At 38.1% G+C, this 21,236-nt stretch overlaps 1 protein-coding gene across 10 annotated transcripts in view; it reads left to right on the top strand.

Moving 5' to 3' along the window:
• Positions 1-21,236, top strand: part of STOX2 (storkhead box 2) — a 224,924-nt gene that overhangs the window by 75,256 nt on the left and 128,432 nt on the right. The gene's annotated exons all lie outside the window — the stretch shown is intronic.

Below are 21,236 nucleotides of genomic sequence, written 5' to 3' on the forward strand. Positions count from 1 at the left end.
GCTCTAGCATGTATTTGCATGTCAGGCAGTAAGGACAAATAGTGTTAAAAAAAAAAAGTGAAGATTTCAGAAAGGAAGACTTGCTCTTAAATGCAGTGATATTTTTTAAAAAGCATTTCTGAAGATGTTCCCATTTTTGAAAGATGACTGAAATATGACTGGCCTTACCCTGAGATTTGAGGGCACTTGTGATGGAACATTTGGGAAAATGCTAAAGGGGGGGGGGGGGGGAAATCCTAGAAACCTTTTGTTGTTTTTTTTGGTTGTTGTGACCACCATGGTGCATAGAGAGATATTGGTGTCAGGTTTGTCCCCCCTATCTGGAAAGGATGTATTTTCTTCTGAGGAAGGACGCTGTCTTTTTCCAAAATGAAATTAATGCAATTCATTAGTCTTTTCTGGGGCTTATTGAGTTAAACTTGTAGTTAGCAGTCACAGTCTAGTTGTACTATCTCCTAAAAATAAAAGCAAGTCCTTTTAGCTAGGATTGCTTTCACATGCTTTTTTAACTGTCTTGCCAACATGCCGCTATTAACACAGTAAACTACAATTTCTCCATTGAAAACCTGCCGACATGAGATATTGGCAAGGAGGCTGCCTTGACTGTAACCACTTCCATGAAAAGCCAGACTTTTGAAAGGAAATGATCAGCATGAGCCATCCCTTAGCACTGAGAAGATACTTTTTATGATTTGGTATTCTCATCCTCAATTGTAGCAGTAGATTTTGAAACATATCAAGATATAAATCCAACCTCATAAATAAGCTCCTCCCCACTTTCACAAACATTCGTTATCTGTGGCTATGTTCTAGAGATTTTTCTCTATTACATCAAGCCTGGGTTGTTTTGTTTATATATTGGCAGCCCAATTCTTTCCTCCTTTTTTTCTTCCTCTCATGAACAACTGCTGAAAACGTGTCAAGGTCTCAGTAGTATCTGTAGCCATAATCACTCCCCCCAACAAACCTCAAAGTCCTCTTAGCTTTAGACTTATTCGTATCTAATTCCCTTTTGTTCATATTAATTTATTAAGGTGTGTTTGCTTGCTTTATAAAATAAGTAGCTACCACTGTGTGTTCTGTATGCTACAGGGCCTTTTAAAAGATGAGGGAAGCTACTTTTTGGCCTTCCCCTGGTGACACGCCAGCCATATGAAGTGGAGACAAGATATAGAATTCATATTTAGTACTTGAAGAATGATGACTAGCCCACGTGGAATGGGGAGAAGTTAAATAGGCTCTTTTTTATTGTATTTGTGGCCTGTTAAATAGAAAGCAGGTGTTAAAGTAGTATGATAGATTCAAAATTAATGAGGTACATCTATGATGAGAGTCATTTTATCCCCTTTTGTGCAGGGGTGTTTTTTTTTCTCTTAGAGATTCTTCATTTCTTTTCCAAATAGTGTATTTAAGCAGTATGGAACTGTTTGAAAGACTCTTTCTCCCTCTCAGGAAACCTATAGGAAGTTTTGTTGTATAAAAGTTACAGGGACTAAGAATGAAAATACATTCTTTGTCACATAAAATGAAATATAGAAGAAAGCATCTTGGAAACACATGAAGGCTTTTCATATTTCTTCTCTGTGTTTAAGTCATTTGTCATCACTTCTTTTTATATTAAATGCTACATTGTTGAGAGAAAAAAAGGATTTTTTTGGATGAACAGATTCAATTCTGTGGAAAAAATTGGCAGCAGTGGCATACAAACACAGTACCCCCAAAACAAAAAAAGACCCCCTTAAGATGATACAAAATGATGGTTTCTAGAAAAGACTGAATTTCTTAAAATTGCTGAATTTCTTTCGTCATTGTATCCCCAGTGCTCAGCACATAGTAGGTGTGTAAGAGATGTTCGTGGATTTATTGTTTTAGGGGATAGCAGCTCCCAAGAGACTTTGTGAAGGGTATAGTAGTAGTAATAAAGCTAGAGTGTATAATATGCAGAGAAGAGATGAAAAATGCCAATTTAATTTGATTTTTTTTTTGTGGGAAATCTGTGAACTTGATCCTATTTATGAAAAAAAAATTTTTAGACTAGCCACCTAAAATAGTTTTGTAATGAGACCATACTATTTAAAGCAGCCTTTTCCTCTCAAATAATTACTAGTTTAAAAGATGGTTTATGGCAAACAACCTTGACATTTAGTGTCAGTTTTTTTAATACCTTCAGGATAAACTACCTTTAAGACAACTTACAACAGGTATATATAGAGCATATAAAAAGGACAGCGAGGCAGAGAATTCCGAAACTTTGAATCTCAGAGATGATGTCCTAAATAGCTGATTAATCTTTCAGCTCATACGACCAGATCTTAAGTGATCCAGAGTATTCACTGGCCTCCTAGCAACGGGTAAGTTCACAGGCCATGTGATGAGTTCATTGTTCATCTTGAATATTAATTTCCCAGTGGAGAAGTTACTGAGTGTAGAGGGTAGCTTTCTTTTTGTTGTAATTGAGAATGAAAAGGAGGATACATGTGACCAACTGAAAAAGGCAGGGAGTTTTACCAAATATATGTTACATCCCCAAAGTATGAATAAAAATACTAATTGCTCTTTTCTGGTGAAGGATAGTTGTGCTAGAGGAAAAATGAAAAAAATATTAAAAAAATTTTCAAGTATAATGTTCCTTATAGGAATACTTGAAATGAATACTCAGATTGGATGTAGATTCTCATTAATTTGAATATTTTAGATTTTCATAATTTCTCATTAATATAGATTTTCATAAGTGTTGGTTATTTCATTTAATTTGTCAGTTTCATTGGAATATAATTGGGTGAAATTGTTTTTTATTATAGTCTTTATTCATGTGTTGTGAATTCTCCTTCATTGTTGATACTGGTCATTTGGATTTCCTCTTTCCTTTGAAGTTGAAAGAATTAAAAAATGCTTGCTAACTGAAAAAACTGAAAAAATATAAAAGAAAATGAATGTTAAGCAACTGCTTTGAAATGCTCTGTATATTTTGAAGTGCTATTTGATCAGTCTGAAGGGTTTTCTCTTCCTGCTAAAAGAGAGGTGGTTCTTAGTTTTATTCTCCACCCTGCGAAAGATGACACTTGCTTTAGATTTTTCTTGCCTTTTCTTGGTAATGATGATTTTTTACATTACGTGTATTTTAGTGACATCATTAAAGCTGTTAAGTTGTGAGTAATGTAATTAAGATTTTAAGTTCCCCAAAGGCAGAAAGGGTACATGATTTAAACTTTGTGTTCATTTAGCAGCCTTCTGCATGAAGGAGGTGCCAGTAAAAATATTTGTTGCTTGACTGAATGACATTATTATACTGCTTGGTGGATCCAGTAAACCATGTGCATTCTAAATTCCACAAGGATTCTCTAGCATTGAAATTGTGGTACATTCTAGTTTTAGTTCCTGGAAGAATTTGAAGATCTTTGTTTGTTTTTAAAGGACAATTGTGACTTGGATCCATGTTGTAGATTTGATAGGTTTCCTCTTTTTCAACATAAAGCACATGGTGGAATCTTCAAAAAGTCAAAATTGGTTTTGTGAGCTCATTTTAGAGTTTCTAATAGTGTGAGGGAAAAGCCGGCTTACTACTCACTACCTTTACTAGTTTTACTAGTTGACAGTTTGTGGAAACTAATTTGGGTACATAATATATTGCACATTCAAATTCTTTAGGTTCTCTTTCATTTTAAGAGATGTGAGACTTTTATGGGAACAGACTGTGTGTGGGAGTGGACAATGGGAGCTTTAGGTCTGAATCCTGGATCAACCACAAACCAGATTTGTCATCGACAAATAACATGGACTCTATACTTCTATGGCTATAAAATGAGGTTTTCAGTACCAACCTGTAGTTTGTTCTGTAGTTTTAATCGATGTGGCTAAATATGTACTGGTGAGGACTGAATTCTTTGGGATATATATCTTCCAAATGCACATTGATGTGAAGGTATTAAAAAGCATTTTGGGATGTTCAATTCTTTTCCTCTCTAACTTTCTCTTGAATATTTGACTTTTACTCTATAAATATGGATAATTTCCACGTATTCTGGGGTCCTAGTTTCTGTTTTCCTTGAATATGATGCTAAATGTGTATACTTTGGGGTTTCCATGGGTGCCAGCAACAATGAGGAAATGCCAGTTTGAAACCTGGCAAATCATAAGAGATATGCAGTTTTAATAAATAGCATCCTATCACCTCCTTTGTCAACTTTGTAGAGAGCCTTCTCTGTCTCAGTGGTTATGCTTCCTGGCTATAAACTAGATTTACATCTGAAATGACATGTACTGGCCCCATCTATTCAACAAGTGAAAGTAAGGAATGTTGAACTTCATGGTGAAGGATTCCCCCTCTCCCTCCTCCTTATTGTTTGTTGGAATTGGTGAGTTGACATTGTTTCAAAATTTCATAATGCCTTTTAGCAGTTTTGGAAGGGAAATGGAGATAGAGTCTCAGGAAGAAGAAATATCAATATATTGTATAAAATCTTTCCATCTTTTATCTATCCAGTCTTAGAACAGTATTGGTGCTAAATTTGCCTGTACTCTTGGAGAATGTGCCCTAGGACTTGAAATTGTCCTGGGAAGGTGGATTGATTTGGATGTCCAGAAAAGAGAGGTGAGGATTCAAGATTGCTGAGTGCCTGGTAAAGCAATGATTGAAATGTTTTGTGTGAGTGGTGATGAGGCAAACCTGACTATATGGAGCAGAGTATCAAAAGAGAAAATTGGATTGCTGGGGTAGGAGACATAATGAAGAGTCTTGAAAACTAAGCAGAGGAGAGTTCAGAGTTGGTGGCAGTAAGGAGACATAGTTTCTGAGGGAATGGGAAGCTATCACTGTAGCCAAAGTGTGATGGATCAAGGTACTAAGGAATGAAAGGGCCTGGGTTAAGGAACTAACAATGAAAGTGGAGACCATGGGGAACAGCTGAGAGATAATTGTGTAGAAATAGTAAATCATCTGAAGGAAGAGGAAATTAATATGCATTTATTAAGCATTTACTATGTACTAACAGTTGTGCTCATGGTGGGCAAGGGTGTTGGGAAAGGACAAGTGAAATAGCATTTGCCCTCAAGGAGCATGTTTCCCCCCAAGGGATTGAAAAAAGAAATAGGTCTTGGTGATCAATTGGTTATAAAGGGAGAAGGAAGATTTAATACTTTAAGGTACCTAAAATACTAGGGAAAGTAGTAGTGGTATTAATGGAGATTAAGAAGCTAGTAAAAGGGACATATAGAAGAAAGGTGGTGAGTTCAGTTTTTATATTTATTTAAGCACAGAGTGATGTAGGTAGTTGGAAATAAGGGGTTGGTCTTTGTGTAAGAGGTTAAAGTTGGAGATTTTTGGCCCAGGATAAAGAAACTGATGCCTACAAAGGTGGAATAACATTCCCAAGGAACACAGGTAGTGAGTGTCAGAACTTGTGATGCCTAACTGAGCGGTCCAAGTCCAAATCCAGTTCCTGGAGTGAGTCACTGGGAGAAAAAGCAGAGGGACTCTGACAAATGACTAATAATTGCAGGTCAAGATGGGGAAGTACCACCAGCAAAGGAAACAGAAAAAGTATATGAGAAAAATCGGGGGAAAATAGTAGGAAAATCAATGAAGCTGAGAATAAGAAGGAAAAATGTACTCATCAAGATTATTTCTGTGGAGGGGCAAAAATAAAATATCAACAGAAAGCAAAGAAATAAATGAACAAGGAGCAAATGGATGACAAGGAGCTTATCACCCATTCAGTTTCAGTATTCTGAGTAGATCCCTACAGAGAGTCCACCATTTATATAAGCTGAACTTGTGTTCTGTGTCTCGAAATGACTGTTACATCTCCAAATCTGTTATCTCTTGTATGTTGGCTCAAGATTGGTCAAATATAGGATCTTCCATGGTGGGATTGGCAGTGGTATGGGAGATAAAGAAGGTAAAGCTGGGTTTTGCTTTTCTTTAAGACAATTTTAAAAATTCTTTTTTAAAATTATGAATGATCATCAGCACACATGAATATTTAAGCACATGAACAAAAAAAGACAATATGAAACTGGGAACTTGTATGGACAGTTTGATTTCTTTCAAATGCATTTTTAATTTAGCATAATAGTAACAAATTGCCTCATTTGTGTTATTTTCTGAATTTTTTCTTCGCTTTCATTTAAAACATTTTATTAGGGATCTTTTCTTTTTGCATCCCATTAACTCCCCTCTCCCAGCATCCTCCCCCAGAATTTGTAATAAATACAGTTAAGTGAAACAATTAAGCGTATTAACTATGTCTGAAAAATGTATGTGTCCTGTACCTCTAATCCATCATCTTTGTGCCAAGCAAAACACACTTGAACTGTGGCTGATTCTAAAGGGGAAAATAAAAGGAGAAAAGATTAAAAAAATCTCATGATCTGGGCTTTGTGGAAGAGTGGAAGGACAGAGGAGTAGAGTCAGAGCACTCCAAGTATAGCTTCTAGTACTGATTTCATTTTTTCCTTCCATTTTTCTTTCTGAAGAGTGGGTTGCGGAGTGAGCCAAAGAGAAGAAACATAATTAGATATGATGGAGGAAAAAACAGCTACCAGTCCTAACTGTGAATGTGAATGGGATGAACTCACCCATAAAACAAAGGAGGGTGGCATCATAAATTAGAAAGCAGAATCCAAGAATATTGTTTACAAGAAACACACTTGACATAAAGATTTATCAAAATTTAAAATGAGGAACTGGAATAAGACTCTGTTGTGCCTCAGATGAATCCAAAAGTGCAAAAGTGTCCTAATCTCAAAGCAACAATAAGAATAGTCATGGCTATGCCCACTTCAGTAACTAATATTGATTTCTCACCCTTTCCTCTGTATCTGTCTCCTTTTCCTAATCCTCCCTCCCCTTTAAAATTAGGACCATTTTCCCCCACTATCCCAGAAGCTACTTTCTCTGCCTTCCCTGCAGTTTGATTCCCTTCTTACCCCACTCCTTCAGTAATTTTTTAAATTAGTCCTAGCACTGATCTTATTAACCTTTTCCATATTCTGCCCCCAGTCTAGCTTCTAGCTGCTGGGAGATACTCCCAATAGCCTGAGCTTAGTTTGTCCTTGAAATACCAGTGAATTTTACTTTCCTTCTTTTGTATACAAAGGCTCCCTGTTAGCACCTCTGTGTGACTTTCTTTCCTTGTGGGATCTAAGGAAAAAAGAGAAGTGAAAGGAATAGGAGGAAGCCCTTTCTTCTTTAGCTGTTTCCCCTTTGTCTGTTATTAGTTACACTTAGAGCACTCACAGGTGCTCTTTTTGAGACTGTTGTATTCCACATTGTGCCTGGGCAGGAAAGAAGCCCGGTCTAGAAAGTACCAGGTAGTGACAGTGGAATGAGAAGTGGCCAGGACCACAGAAGAAAAGGAAGGGGAGGGTCCTGCAGAGCTAAGCATAACCAAGAAATGTTACCAGGACTTTACTTTGGCAGGAAGTCCAGCCACCACAGGACCTTTATTGCTAGAGTTCTGCAGTCCTTCAGACTCTCAGGCCCCCACCCAGAGTTACTGGAGTCATGACAGTAATTTGGGGTAGAATCCTACTTTTTCTTCTTGGGACGTTGGAGAAGGCAGAGTGATGTATCCCTGGGAAAGGGGGTGATAAAATGTGTTCTTAACATCTCGGACTGAAAATTGAGAATGACTTCTATCCCAGAATTAAATGCTTTAGGTCTGGTGCCAAGATTCTTGAATACCGATAGAGTCAAAAATTTAAAATGGGAAGACACCTTAGAGGTTCCATCCAACTCTCTTACATTTTTAGATGAAGAAACTGAGATTCAGAGGGACCTTGTCCAAATGACTTGTCCAAGGTCACATGGATTAATAAGTGGCAGAGCTAAGATTTGAACCTGGTCTGGAAGTCCAAATTCAGTGGTCATTTCGCTACAGTGTCTCTCTTTATGCAGTATGGTACTTTTAGGTCCCTAAAGAATTTTATCTATGTGGCTATTTCTTCTACTTATGCAACTCATCTTCACTAGGACTTTGTGAGATGGTCTTCAGAGCTTGCTGTGGAGGAGAAACAGTCAGAACCTGGTGGCTCCCTTGTTACTAATGAGCCTTTTTGAATTTAGCCATATTGGTTCTCAAATCCAGTTACCTACCCTTCAGGTGTATTATGAATTAAAAAAGCATTTATGGGCTGGCCTAAGAACCTAATCACCATTTAATTCTTTGGGAAAATGAGTTTGAAGTTCTAAACTACTGACATGGGAAGCAGTGCACCATAATGGAAATCTGGATGAAGGGGTCACAGGACATGAGTTTGAACACCAGTTGTGTACCTTATTGGCCATGTGATTTTATGTAAGGCAGTTCCCCTCTCTGGGCTTCAGTTTCCTCACTTATTCCTTCTGGATTTTACTCTATGATTTTGTAACTTAAAAAGGAGCTTTTTGTAAATTAAGAACTGTCTAAATCCATTGGTGAGTTAGGGACTCACATTACTTATATTAAAATGGCCCATATTATAAACAGAGATTTCACTTTGAAAAAAAGTAATTTTTAAAGGAGCCAAAATCTTTCCCTATCTTCAGAGTGAAATAAGTGTATACTCACAACTACATGAAAAAATTACTTTTTGCCTCAACTTCAACCACACTTTGAATGAATGAAAAAAGTATTAAAGGGCTTATTTTAGAAAGGTGAGTGGCACAGAGGATAAAGCCCTCGAGCTGGAGTCAGGGAGGTCTAAGTTCAAATACAACCTCAGTGATTTCCTTAGTTGTATGACCCTGGGCAAATCATATAATCACTATTTGCCTCAGTTTCTTCATCTGTACCATGGGGATAATGATAGCACCCACCTCCCAGGGTTGTTATGAAGATCAAATGAGATGTACAAACCTTAGAAATGCTATGTGAGTGTCAGTTTTTATTATTATTGCTTGCTTATTATGTGTCAGACTTTGTTAAACGCTGGAAATAAATATACAATCAAGCAAGACAGTCTCTGTCCCTGAAAAACTTCCATTATAATATGGGAAGACAATAAGTAAAGGGGAGTAGTTGTTGGAAGAGGGGAAAGGATGCAGGTGTTAACTGTTCCTGCCATGGTAACATGAGTTGGAAATGGCCAGAAGGTGTCTGAGTGGCCTGTTCTTGGCAAGAAAGGATGAAAACTCATGTATTAGTGTCCAGGGTCTCTGGGTCAGAGTCAGAACTCTGATGAAAGGAGGAGGAGCAGGGCCAGAATACAAGTGAAAGTGATCTCATTAACACTATTTTACCTCCAAGATCTCAAATTCCAAACTCCTCTCTCTGAATATAAACTCTGTCGATTTTTCTTGCTTCCCAAAACTAAGCTTGTTGTCCACCCTCATTGTGATCATTTCCCCCTCCCCCAACTACCTCAATTTCCTTATCTGTGAAAGGGGAGAGTTCAACTAAATTATTTTTAAGACCTCTTTGAACTCTAAAACTTTTGTCTTAAATGCTTCATTCTACCAGTCTCTTAGTTCCTTCCGCTTTAAGGAAGTACTAGCGTCTCTGCTCCATGCTTGTATCTCACTAGAAGTCCACAGTAAATCAGTCCAATTATTTTTTCTTTGGCTACCATTCCAATTCATGCTCCTGGTTAACTCCCCAAATCTACTTCTTCCATCCCAGGAAAAGTCACAAAACAGTTCAGCATGACTTCAGTACAGTACTCTTTCATCTCAGTGACGCCCTCTTTGCTGACGCACAATGATTTTCATCAATTTCATGGACTTTTCTCTTTTATCCCCAGGAACAGTTGTTCCAGGCTTTTCCCACATTCTTCAAGCCCCATCCCACATACTCATGGCAGATGACCGCACCCCCTACTTTACTGAGAAGACTGAGGCCGTCTGAGATCAGTTCCCACAGCATCTCTATACTTTAAAGCTTTTGTTTTGTCTTCCACCATTGTCTTCTCCTTTAATTTTGTGTGAGGAAGTGTCTTCCTTTCCAAAGCCATCTCTTCTACCCTTAGTCTTTATTTTTCACCGAGCCTCATTAAGTGGGCTGTCTAAGGAAACAGTGGTATAAGTATTGGAACAGGGATTTAAACAAGAGTCTTTTGATGCCAAATTCAGCATGGTCACCACACCATGCTTCTACTCATGCTCCATAAATGTGTGTATTCGTCCTTTGATGCCGAAGAAGACCATACCATCAGAGAAATGATGACATGACTTGCACTTGACTTTTTGTTTTTTGAGTGGGGGAGGGCTGTGCAGGTCACCAACTTCACTTCTCCTCCAGAGCCATCTGAATCCAGTGACCAGATATTCATCAGGGTGAGTGGAGATGACCCAGGATGAGGCAATTGAAGTTAAATGACTTGCCCAAGGTCACACAGCTAGTGAGTGTCAAGTGTCTGAGGTGAGATTTGAACTCAGATCTCCTGACTCTTGCACGGGTGCTCTATCCACTGCACCACCTAGCTGCTCCTTGCTCTGTAAATACTTATTGAGCAAATGCATGTGTGTGTGTGCATTTGTCTGTCCAGTTGTGCCTGACTCTTAGTGGCCCCATTTGGGGTTTTTTTTGGCCAAAGATGTCAGAGAGGTTTGCCATTTCCTTCTCCAGATCATTTTATAGATGGGGAAATAGAGGCAGACAGGGTTAAGTAACTTGCCCAGGGTCACATTCCTAGTGAGTTTCTGAGGCTAGATATGAACTTGGGTCCTGACTCTTAACTAAACCTGGTGCTCTGTCCACTGTACTGCCTAGATGCCTCTCTAGCTATTACAGACCTATACATACACACTCACACACACATACCCAAATGTATATAGAAATAATTCTACAATCAAATACAAAAAAGGAAAGTGATCTATAATGAGAATTTAGAACTAAGAGATACCTTAGAGATCATATAATCTATTTTTCCTTGGGTTCCATTAAAAAGGCTAGAGGAGATTCTATGAATGAATGTAATGAGTCAAGAAAATGATATCTCTGCCTCGTTGCCTGCTTATGATTTAGAAACTCTCGTTTTCCTAAAAGTGAAACCTCTGGTCAGAAGTTCCCAAACCTATTTGACCTGCCACCCCCTTTAAAAAAAACTCAATGATTCCCTGGAAATCTATTTTTTTAACCCTTGAATGGTTCTTTGAAATTTGTGTCACCTGAGGCTACTACCACCAACACTCTTTCTCCCCCCCCTCCATTATTCTAGTGCCTCCCAAGGGGGTGGCATCACCCACTTTGTGAACTATCTCTCTACTCTTACCAAAAGGGGTAAGATATATTTAAGACTAAGAGAGGTATTAAGAGTTAAAAGGAAGTAACAACACAAAGGAATGGGCCAGCCATGTGAATAATATGTATTTTAAACATCTGTCATATACCTATTGAGTTAAAAAATTATGGCTTAGCTCATACATGAAGACAAAAATATCCATTTATCTTTCGACACTAATATATATACCAGCCCTCAGGGCCAAGTTTTCCCTTTTTAAAGATAAAAGACAAATGTTTTGGCAGATCCTCGAGGTGCTTTAGTTGTGCTAAGGCTTCCTCCAAGCCCTAGCTTGAGATGGTCCCAGTTTGATGGGGATGCGTCTTCTACCTTTGTCTTTTTTCTTCTTGATTCCTGTCTGGTTGGTTCCTCTCAGGATTATGATAGCCCATTTACTGCTCTCTGGACAGTTTTACTATATATTGCTACAGATATATATGCTATATATTTACTAATATATGACTATATACTATCCTATATATTTATATATATTTGCTACATATATTACTATATATATGTATCAAATTTATTTTTGGAGTTCAATTCAGTTTCACTTTGTAATCCTCTCATTGCTAGGTAAAATTAAGTTATTCCATAGAAAATGTAATTCTGCATCAAGGTTAGCTGTCATATCAAAATTAAACAAATACCACATATTTTTTGAGAGCAATGTTGGTCTCACAAAATAACTAATCCTTTTTTTGGTGACATTTTAATAGGTTTTTTCAAATGGTTTTACATCCACTGTCTTATTTGATCTTTAGAGCAACCATCTGATAGGCAAGACAACTGTTGTCCTGAGTTTTCATTTTTTTTTCTTTAAAAAAGAAAATTAGAGTCTGGAGAGGTGAATGACTTGCCCACAGTCACCGGAGAGTAGTAGCAGAAGAGGACCAAGATCCTCTGTTTAGAGTTGGTGAAGATGTAGAAGCCGCCTCTTTCAACTTGTTATTTTCCAGATGAGGAATCTGGGACTCAGGGAGGTCAGGGGATGTGCTGGGTACTAAAGAGGCAGAAACTGACGGTGGCAGGATTTGAAACTAGGTTCTCTGACTGAAAATTAAGTGCTCTGAACATTGTTCTTCCCTAATTAGAGCTCAAGTCTAACCTCTGGTGGGTTGGGTGTGTTAATGTGGGAAAGGGAAGGGAGGCTAATGGATGCTTTTGGTGTGTGTATGTGTGTGTGTGTGTGTGTGTGTGTGTGTGTGTGTGTGTGTGTGAGAGAGAGAGAGAGAGAGAGAGACAGACAGACAGATAGACAGACAGACAGAGAGAAAGGGAGAGAGACAAACTGACAGTCAGACAGACAGAGAAGCATACACTGACAGAGACAGATAATGATCCCTTCTAGAGCCTAGCTGGCCAAAACAATACCGAATTCCCCCTTAGATGATAGACAATGTTCCCCTCATCCCTTAAATTTGATATTGATGGGATCAGTTAAGTGGCTCAGGGCTTGAATCAGAAGGACCTTAAACACTTACTGACTGTATGACCCTGGGCAAGTCACTTAACCTCTGTTGTTCAGTTTCTACATATGTAAAATGGGAATAATCACAGCATCTGTCTCTCAGGGCTATTGGGAAGATCAGATGAGATAATATTTGTACAGTTCTTGGCACAGTGCCTGAAACATAGCATGCATTGTATAAAATACTAGTCGTTGTAGGCTCTCTATCAAAGTTAGTAATGATGATGATGGTGGTGGTGGTGGTAGTAGTGGTCATCATGAGATGCTGGTCAGCATTTCTGTCCTTCTTTTGGCCAGGAGCGAGAGTCTCCCTCTACCCTCTTAGGTGGGCATTGGTTCTTCATATTTTTTCAATCCAACAGTGTTTTTAAGAGCAGATGGATTTTGGCAGCACAGCTTGGCACTTTGGGATGGCAGCAGGAGTAGTGGGATGGGAAAGGGTTTTCCCTCCTCTGCACTTTGACAGCTGAACACTACCTCCTCTCTCCTCACCTTCCAAATAGATGTTGTAAGAGCAGCTTGCTAGCATTTGGGAACTAAAATCTCCAACCTCTGCTTCCTAGGTTAACTTGTACCATCTTCTTTTCATTCTTTGTTTTTGGAATTTTCCCCTTCTCTCCGAAAACACACAGAGATACCTTCACACATGCACACAATACACATATGCACAGACACACACATATATATACTCATGCACACATATACACATGCATACACTCATCCATACTTTCAATATCCCTGTCTTAAAGAAGAGATTAAGACAATACATCAAGAAAATGCAGCTTCCAAGAAGTAGAGATTGGTTGTTTTTGTTTTGTTTTCTTTTTTAGCATGTGTCTCATTGAAGTTTGTTCTTTAAATCTGGCAGTAATTCTAAAATAAAGTTTTGTGTATTTCTAGATATTTTGCAAAGAACAGAATTGCTATCTTTCCACATATTATATATATAGTATATGCCATTAATTGAAAAATATAGGGCTATTTGAAGTAACATATTTGATAAGTAGATAATTTAGAGTAGAGGCAGCAGATATTATTTTATAAGGTAGCAGTAGGGTTTGGCCCTGTGGTTTCATTTGTTTAGGGAACTCCTGAATGAAAAAGCATTCTCCACTAATGCAGATGAGCATGTTTTCTGGAACCTACAGTCTTAATCCTGAGAGTAATTTGCCCAGGGTTACAGAGACAGGACATTTCAGAAGCAGCACTAGAACTCGGCTCTTCAAGGAAGAGACAGTCCTCTATCTACTGCTGTATCTATTGGAAAAGTTTTAAAACAGCTTGAGAGTCAGATTTTTGCCATGTAATATGAATAAGAAGTGATATACGATTTAGAAACTTCCCAAAGTTTCTAGAATAGAAGTCTAGGTTTCCATTCCCTTGTAGTTTCCCTTAAAAGACCAGACATTTCAATTGTTTATATCTTCCTTGACTATTAATACTATCTGCCATCTCTTTTCATACTCTTTGTAGCATTAATAATGCCTATATTTATTTTCAAGCCAACATACTAATGCTATATAGATAACCTAGCGAATTTGGATCGCTACCATGCCGTGGTTTCTATCCATGCTCAGTTTCTTTGTATTTCTCCAGTCCACAGAATTCCTATAACAGAGAGGCAAAGAGAATATAGAGTATATAAAAATGTAGGTACCTGTCTCACTATCAATAACTAGCATATTTTAGTGCAATATATTATACTATTTATGGAATCTCTTGAGCCTTGAAATATGTTTCTAGAAGCAAGATGGTGGGTTGGTGGTCCTCTGGTTAAAGCTTTCTCCAGTATAAGGGAGAGAGCTTGGGAAATTTTAAAGCAAAATAGAAGACAGACCACTGAAAGCAAAAGTAGAAATATCCTAGGTAATTTGAATTTTCACATGTAATGTGATTTTGTATTAGGGAAGTATGATTTCTAAGTTAGTTTCACACAGAATCTCTTGTTGATATTGTGAAGAAAGCTGGGATTCCATGAGACTCAGTTTAGGAAATTTTGTTGTGGAGTGTGGTGGTTATTGTCCAGTCATTTACTTGTTTCTGACTCTTTGCGATCTTATGGGCCATATAACACACCAATGCTATCCATGGAATTTTATTGGCCAAGATGCTGCCATTTCCTTCTCCAGTATTGGTACAGAGTACTAAGTAGCTATCTTAACCATATTTCTCACCTGCCATAGTTGTCCACATAATACACACTTTTAGGTTGTTTGTCCTAATAAAAGGATCAAATAAGGTGGGTAAATTACAGTATTAGTAGGATGAATTTTAGGTTTTGAGGGCAGGTCATGTATTCTTAGAATAAATGCAGCCAGGGAGCCAGTTCCATCCTTTCCATCACCCCCATCTATGATGTATCTATGATGGCTTGGTAAGAGCATCTGAGGGGGTGAGAATTGTGTCTAAGCGTGCGAACTTTGAGCTGATGGTCATTAACACTTTGGCAATTGCTCTTACCAAGCCTTTTAGCAGCAGTTGGTATCCACATGTTAGCCTGGAAATTAAGAAGAGAAAGGAAATTTGGATCTCATTACTGAAAATTGGGAAAATGGACAAGACCAAGTAAAAAACAATACATGCTATGTTTTTAAAAGTACAGTTCATAGAACATAGAAGAATTGTCCAATAAGCTCCAAAAACAGTTTGTAAGAAGAACAAAAGTAAACTAAAACTGAGGATAATTAGGTAATATTAGTAAAGCAGGGGCTCTCCTGACCTATTGCTTTCCTGATCTTCCTATAAAGGGCCAGAGAATCCTTGGGGAGAAATCTTAGCATCAAAGCAACTCCCAGATCTCAGTGGTTAGTTCTGAAAGTGTTCTATTGAAAGAGCCACTGTACTCACTTACCTTCAGTTATGGCTGTCACATCCCAGTCACTGCATCCTGTGAGAAGCCCTGTGGTCTACACTGCAATAGTCCAATCCTCAGGTGGAGGTGGAACATCTGTTAGCTCCTCCCCATCCTTCTTTGCTGACTTTTTACTGCCATTATATTACCCCTAATCTTCACACTTGGAGTAGATGATCTAGATTCACCTTTCGCTTGTGATAGTTCTTAACCTTTGTGTGAGAATATCAGACTGATGTTTTTAAATGCATAAAATAAATACATTGGTTTACAAAAGAAACCAATAATACTAAAATATAATTATCTATCTATATATGTATGTATATATATATATATATATATATATATATATATATTAAAAAGTTAATGGATCCCCTGTTAAGAACTCCTTACTCAGAAGATTGTGGCAGTGAGCTTCCTCAGCCTTACTTCTTAAGTCCATTTTCTCTTTTGATTACAGAAAAAGAGATATCCCTCATCCTCCCTAAGACCAATCCTTCTGCCTCTATCCTTTGCACCATTTTCTTCCATCACTTCCTGATTCTTTCTCTAGCAACCACCCTCCTTCCCCTTCTCTCCCTCTCAGCAGAGCTAGTTTCTCTCTCAACATGAGTTCTTTCATTTATTTACCAACATGCTCAAGTCTCCTCCCAGAAAAAGCCTTTAATTGATGCTTTTTCCTTATCCATCTGATTTTGCCATCTCTTTTCTCCCCTTTGTTTCTAGACTTCTTAAAAAAGTTATCTGATGTCTCTATTTCCTTACTGCTCAAACTTTTATCATCCCCTTACCATCAGGTCTCTGTGACTATCACTTAGTGGAAACTACATTTTCAAAGACCAATGACTTCCTACTTATTGGATTCCAGTAGTTCCAGGAAAATGGGCACTGATACTTTTTGACCCCCTTTTAGCACAGAACGTGCCATAGGGATTGGGGTTTCAATAAGGAGCCTCTGGTCACATGTGCCTCTTAGGAAGGGACCAACCAGAGCACATATCCCATTCCATAGAATCAAAGTGCATGTAAGCAGCTTTGTATGATGGGCTCCAACTGCCTCTCCCCCAATAATCCTACTTCTTTCCCTCTGCCTTTTGACAATTGGCTACTGTCTCCAAAACAATTCATTATCTTTCCTGGTCTTCATGCTTTATCCCTTTCTGTCACTCTATGTGGCTGTCTCTTTGTGTCTCTGTTTCTGTGTGCATGTGTGTCTATCCGTATCTCTGTTTCTTCTTTCAATATTATGACTTCATCATACACATGCACACATATATGTATATACATATATAGATATGTGTATATATACACACATGTGTATATATGCACATATATATGTATATACACACATATGTGTATATATATATATTTGTGCATATATGTGTATTTATATCTCACATGCAAAATACAGCTGCTTTTCTATCAGGAGTTTCTGTGGTACAGTCCCATTTTACAGATGGGGAAACTGAGGAGCACGGAAATAGTGAATCCCTCATTCATAACCTTCAAACAACCCCACATCAATAATGTAAGGTCCCTTCCAACCTCTCAGATGACAAGTCTAGTAACTGATGCAGAAAGTGCCCTTTTCTTAGCTCCTTATCATTGTACATGTTCTCCAGGGTTCTAGACCTTGAGCCTCTTCTCTTTCCCTTCCCTTGATACAGTCATTGCACCAGATTACACAGTTTAGATTAAGTGACAGGGTCAGAATTTGGACCCAAGTCTTAACTCTCAATCTAGATCTTCTACTGTACTACTCCTTCAACCACTTCCTCCTGATTTCTCTCTTTCTCTGTGTGGTATTGCCATTCACTCTGCCTCTCATGTTCCTGTCCCAACCTTGGTTCTATCCTTTCATTCTTCCCCTACTCTTTCATCTCTTATATCTAGTCAGGTACTAGGCTCTATTGATTCTTTCTCTAGAAATATCTCTCAATTTCTCTTCCTTCCCACTGTCACCACCTTCATTATAGAAATATGCATTTTATTGCATAATCCCATCACTTCTCTGCTTAATAATCTTTGGGTCTGCATTGGCTTATTGATTAAAATACAACTCCCCCCCCACCCTGCTTTACTCAGAGGTTCATGTTATTATTCTAGTTCATCTCCCATTATACCCCACCGTGCTTTCTCTGCCAAAATAATACTCTGTAACATCATTCTAAAAAAACATGATGCTCTCACAACTCCTTGTCTTGGAGCAGGTTCTTTCTTGTGTCTGGGATGCCTTCCCACTCTTTCTTTTCCTGTTAAATTCCTAACAGACTTGAAAGCCTAACTAAAATATGACTTCCAGGAAGCCATGTCTAATTTTACTCAGATCCTTCTGCCCCCTGACAAGCCTTTCAGGTAGATAACAAAATGCATAGTGCCATGAACATGGAATCAGGAAAACCTGAGTTCAGATTCTCAGACATGTGACTTTGGGAAAGTCACTTAACTTGTTCGAGCCTCAGTTTCCCCTTCTGTTAAATGAGGATAATAATAGCACCTACATCCCAAGCTTGTTGTCAGGATCATATGAGATAACATGTAAAGGTGATTTCACAAACCTTAAAGTCCTACATAAACCTACATGTTATTACCCTTATTATTCTTTTTCAGTGCCCTGATAGAATAATGTGTAACATAGCTCTCTGCATTAGTGTCTTATCCTTGTAGATTATAGGCTCTGAAAGAGCGGGGACTCTGCCTTGTTTTAATTATTAATCAGTTGAATCAAACAGTATGTGAGTTCCTTGAGAGCAGAGACTGTCTCTCTTTTTCTCTCTGCATTCCCATCTTTCAGTAGTATGCTACTTGGCACCAAGAAAGCACTTATTTAGACAATGTGTTTCTGTTCTCCTTTGTTCATCTCTGAGCCCCAACAAGGTGCTCTGCACACAAATGCTTAGGAAATACTCTTCTGCTTCTTGGAATTTTACTTGGTTTTCATTCCCCATGAAGTGGGTGTCATCAATTTGGCTAGCTACCGCATGAGAATACAAACAAACCCCAGTGTTATTTTATTTGTATCTTTGCAACATGTGTGTTATGTTACATGCTTTTAATGACACACCCTTGAAAGACTGATTTAAAAAAAGCCGTGTATAGATATCTGTGTACTTTAAATAGGAGATATGTTCCTGTTGAGATATTTATGAATCCTATTTATAAATAAAGTCATTTCAGTGCTTTGGTAGAACTGGTATTTTAAAAATAACTTCTCTGAATCCACTTATAAAATTTCAAAAAAAAATTTTTTTTTTACCAAGAAAGTCATTATTGATCAGATCTATCTGCCTCATATCTTGAGCATTAAGTACCTCATCTTATATTACTTTGGGATTTCCCGTAGCAGCTAGCATGATGCTGTGGGTACCTTGTTATTCACTCGTTTTCAGTTGTGTCTGACTGTTCATGACTCCATTGGGATTTTATTGGCAAAGATATTGGAATGATTTTTCCATTTCTTCTCCAACTTAGTTTGCAGATGAGGAAACTGAGGCAAACAGGGTTAAGTGACTTTTCCGGGGTCATACAGCTACTAAGTGTCTGAGGTAAGATTTGAACTTGGGAGTCTTCCTGACTCCAGGCCTAGCGCTCTATCTACTGTTCCACCTACCTGCCCCACTGGGCATCTAGGCTCACAGTTAATACATAGCAATAGATTTTAAATATCTGATATATTCAAAGCAGGGTGCAACTCTATTGGTTCTATAGCTTTGTGTTCCAAATTTGAGCTTGTGTTTGGTTTATTAAAAAGAGAAAGAAAGGAAGGAAGGAAGGAAGGAAGGAAGGAAGGAAGGAAGGAAGGAAGGAAGGAAGGAAGGAAGGAAGGAAGGAAGGAAGGAAGGAAGGAAAGAAGGAAGGAAGGAAGAAAGGAAGAAAGAAAATTCTGCGGCTATGGAAAGGTTTGGTGTCTCAGGCCATTTACATTGCTCTCACCCATTATATGGGGCAGCTAGGTGGTGCAGTGGATAGAGTGGTGGGCCTGCAGTCAATAAGACTTCAGGGAGTTTATATTCTACTGTGGGGATCCAGTATATCCACAAATGAATTTATGAGATCTGAGGACGGATGAAAGACTAACAATGGGGAGATCAGGAAAGATTTTCCATAGGAGGTGGCACCTCAGTTGAGCCTGAAAGAAGCCAAAGCTTCTAATTATTGTAGGTTAAAGAGGGGGAGGGATTCTAGGCTTGGGAGGTGGGGGTGGGGAGGAGTTTTGGTGTCAGTCTGTGCATAGGAAAAGACCTGGAATGTTTAGTTTGGGGAAACAGCGTGGTTTAACTGGAATGTGCTGTGCATCAGGGGAAATAATATCAAATATCTGGAAAATCAGGTTGCAGCCAGATTGGGAAGCACTTTACATACCAGGCTGAGGATTCTGTATTTTATCTCAGAGGTAAGGTGAGTGGGAGCCACTGAAGATTTTTAAGCAAGGTCCGACCCGAAGCTAGACCTGTATTCTAAAAATTAATGAACATGTAGGAGAGAAGCTTTTGCTCTTTAGCAAACTGAACAAAAGTGTATGCAGAATTAAGATTGAGTCAAGTTTCCTATTTGTGATCAGAACTGGCAACTTGGAAAGAACTTTCGGTTTTAATCATAGGGGATAAAATGTTGGCCTTACTGCCCAACAGGAGGTTGACTTTGCTTAATGAAATTCTTTACAATTCCCTCTGATACTTCAGTGGTCAAAGGGGATGAGTTTAGTAACCCATAGCAACAGCAGTGGATAGAATTCTGTTACACAGTGTAACCTGCTATTTAGTGTTTCTGGGAGTAGGAGAGCTTGTCTAATTTAGCGCCTACATAAACTACTGAGAGTGTGTAAATTTAAAGGAACATAAAACAAACCTCTATTCTGTTTTTAACAAGTGGCAAAATTTTGAAATGCACTGTAGGATTTTTAGCTCAGGTTCACCAAAATGCTTTCTACCAGGTGTCAGAGTTCAAATTTTATATCTCATTGCAAATACTTACCTTTATAGAAAACTGAATAGCAGGCATTAGACACAGTCTGCTGTGTAGGACTTGCATAATTCTAAGTGTAAAGGAAACTATTACAAAGAATAGTTAGCCCATACACACACATATACACACCTACATACATACATACATACACACATATACACACACATACACATATACATACATACACACACATACACATATACATACATACACACACATATATACACACATATATAATATATATTATATATGTACACACTGTAGTTCTGTTTGTTTTTTCCTTTTAAAAACAAAGCATCTTAAAATGACAGATTCAGATCAGTCTCTGAAGTCAGATTCACTGGGGATTTAAGATTAGACTTAAAAAAAATTGTCAAGATTTGTAGAACTTGTATTTCAATTTTCTTATTGATACATTTTGTTTTTCCATTTCATTCATTTCCAAATGCCCTTCCACCTCATCCCCGGGGGAGTTTTCCTTTGTAACAATTGAAAAAGGGGGGAAAAATACACACTTCCTGCCTTTGACAGAATATGTAATATTCTACTCCACCTTCTGCCCTTCATACCCCCTCCTTGAAAAGAAGAGAGTGAAGGAAGTTTCTCTACCTTTCTTTGGGACCAAGCCTGGTCATAATAATTACAATATATTCCATTCCATTTATTTGTCTTTCTGTTTACATTGTTGTCCCCTTTATCGTTTTTCTTAATTCTGCTTACTTTACTATCCATTCAAATAAATCTTCCTGT

Source organism: Notamacropus eugenii, chromosome 7, assembly GCF_028372415.1.
Source record: "Notamacropus eugenii isolate mMacEug1 chromosome 7, mMacEug1.pri_v2, whole genome shotgun sequence".
NCBI classification, from domain to species: Eukaryota; Metazoa; Chordata; class Mammalia; order Diprotodontia; family Macropodidae; genus Notamacropus; species Notamacropus eugenii.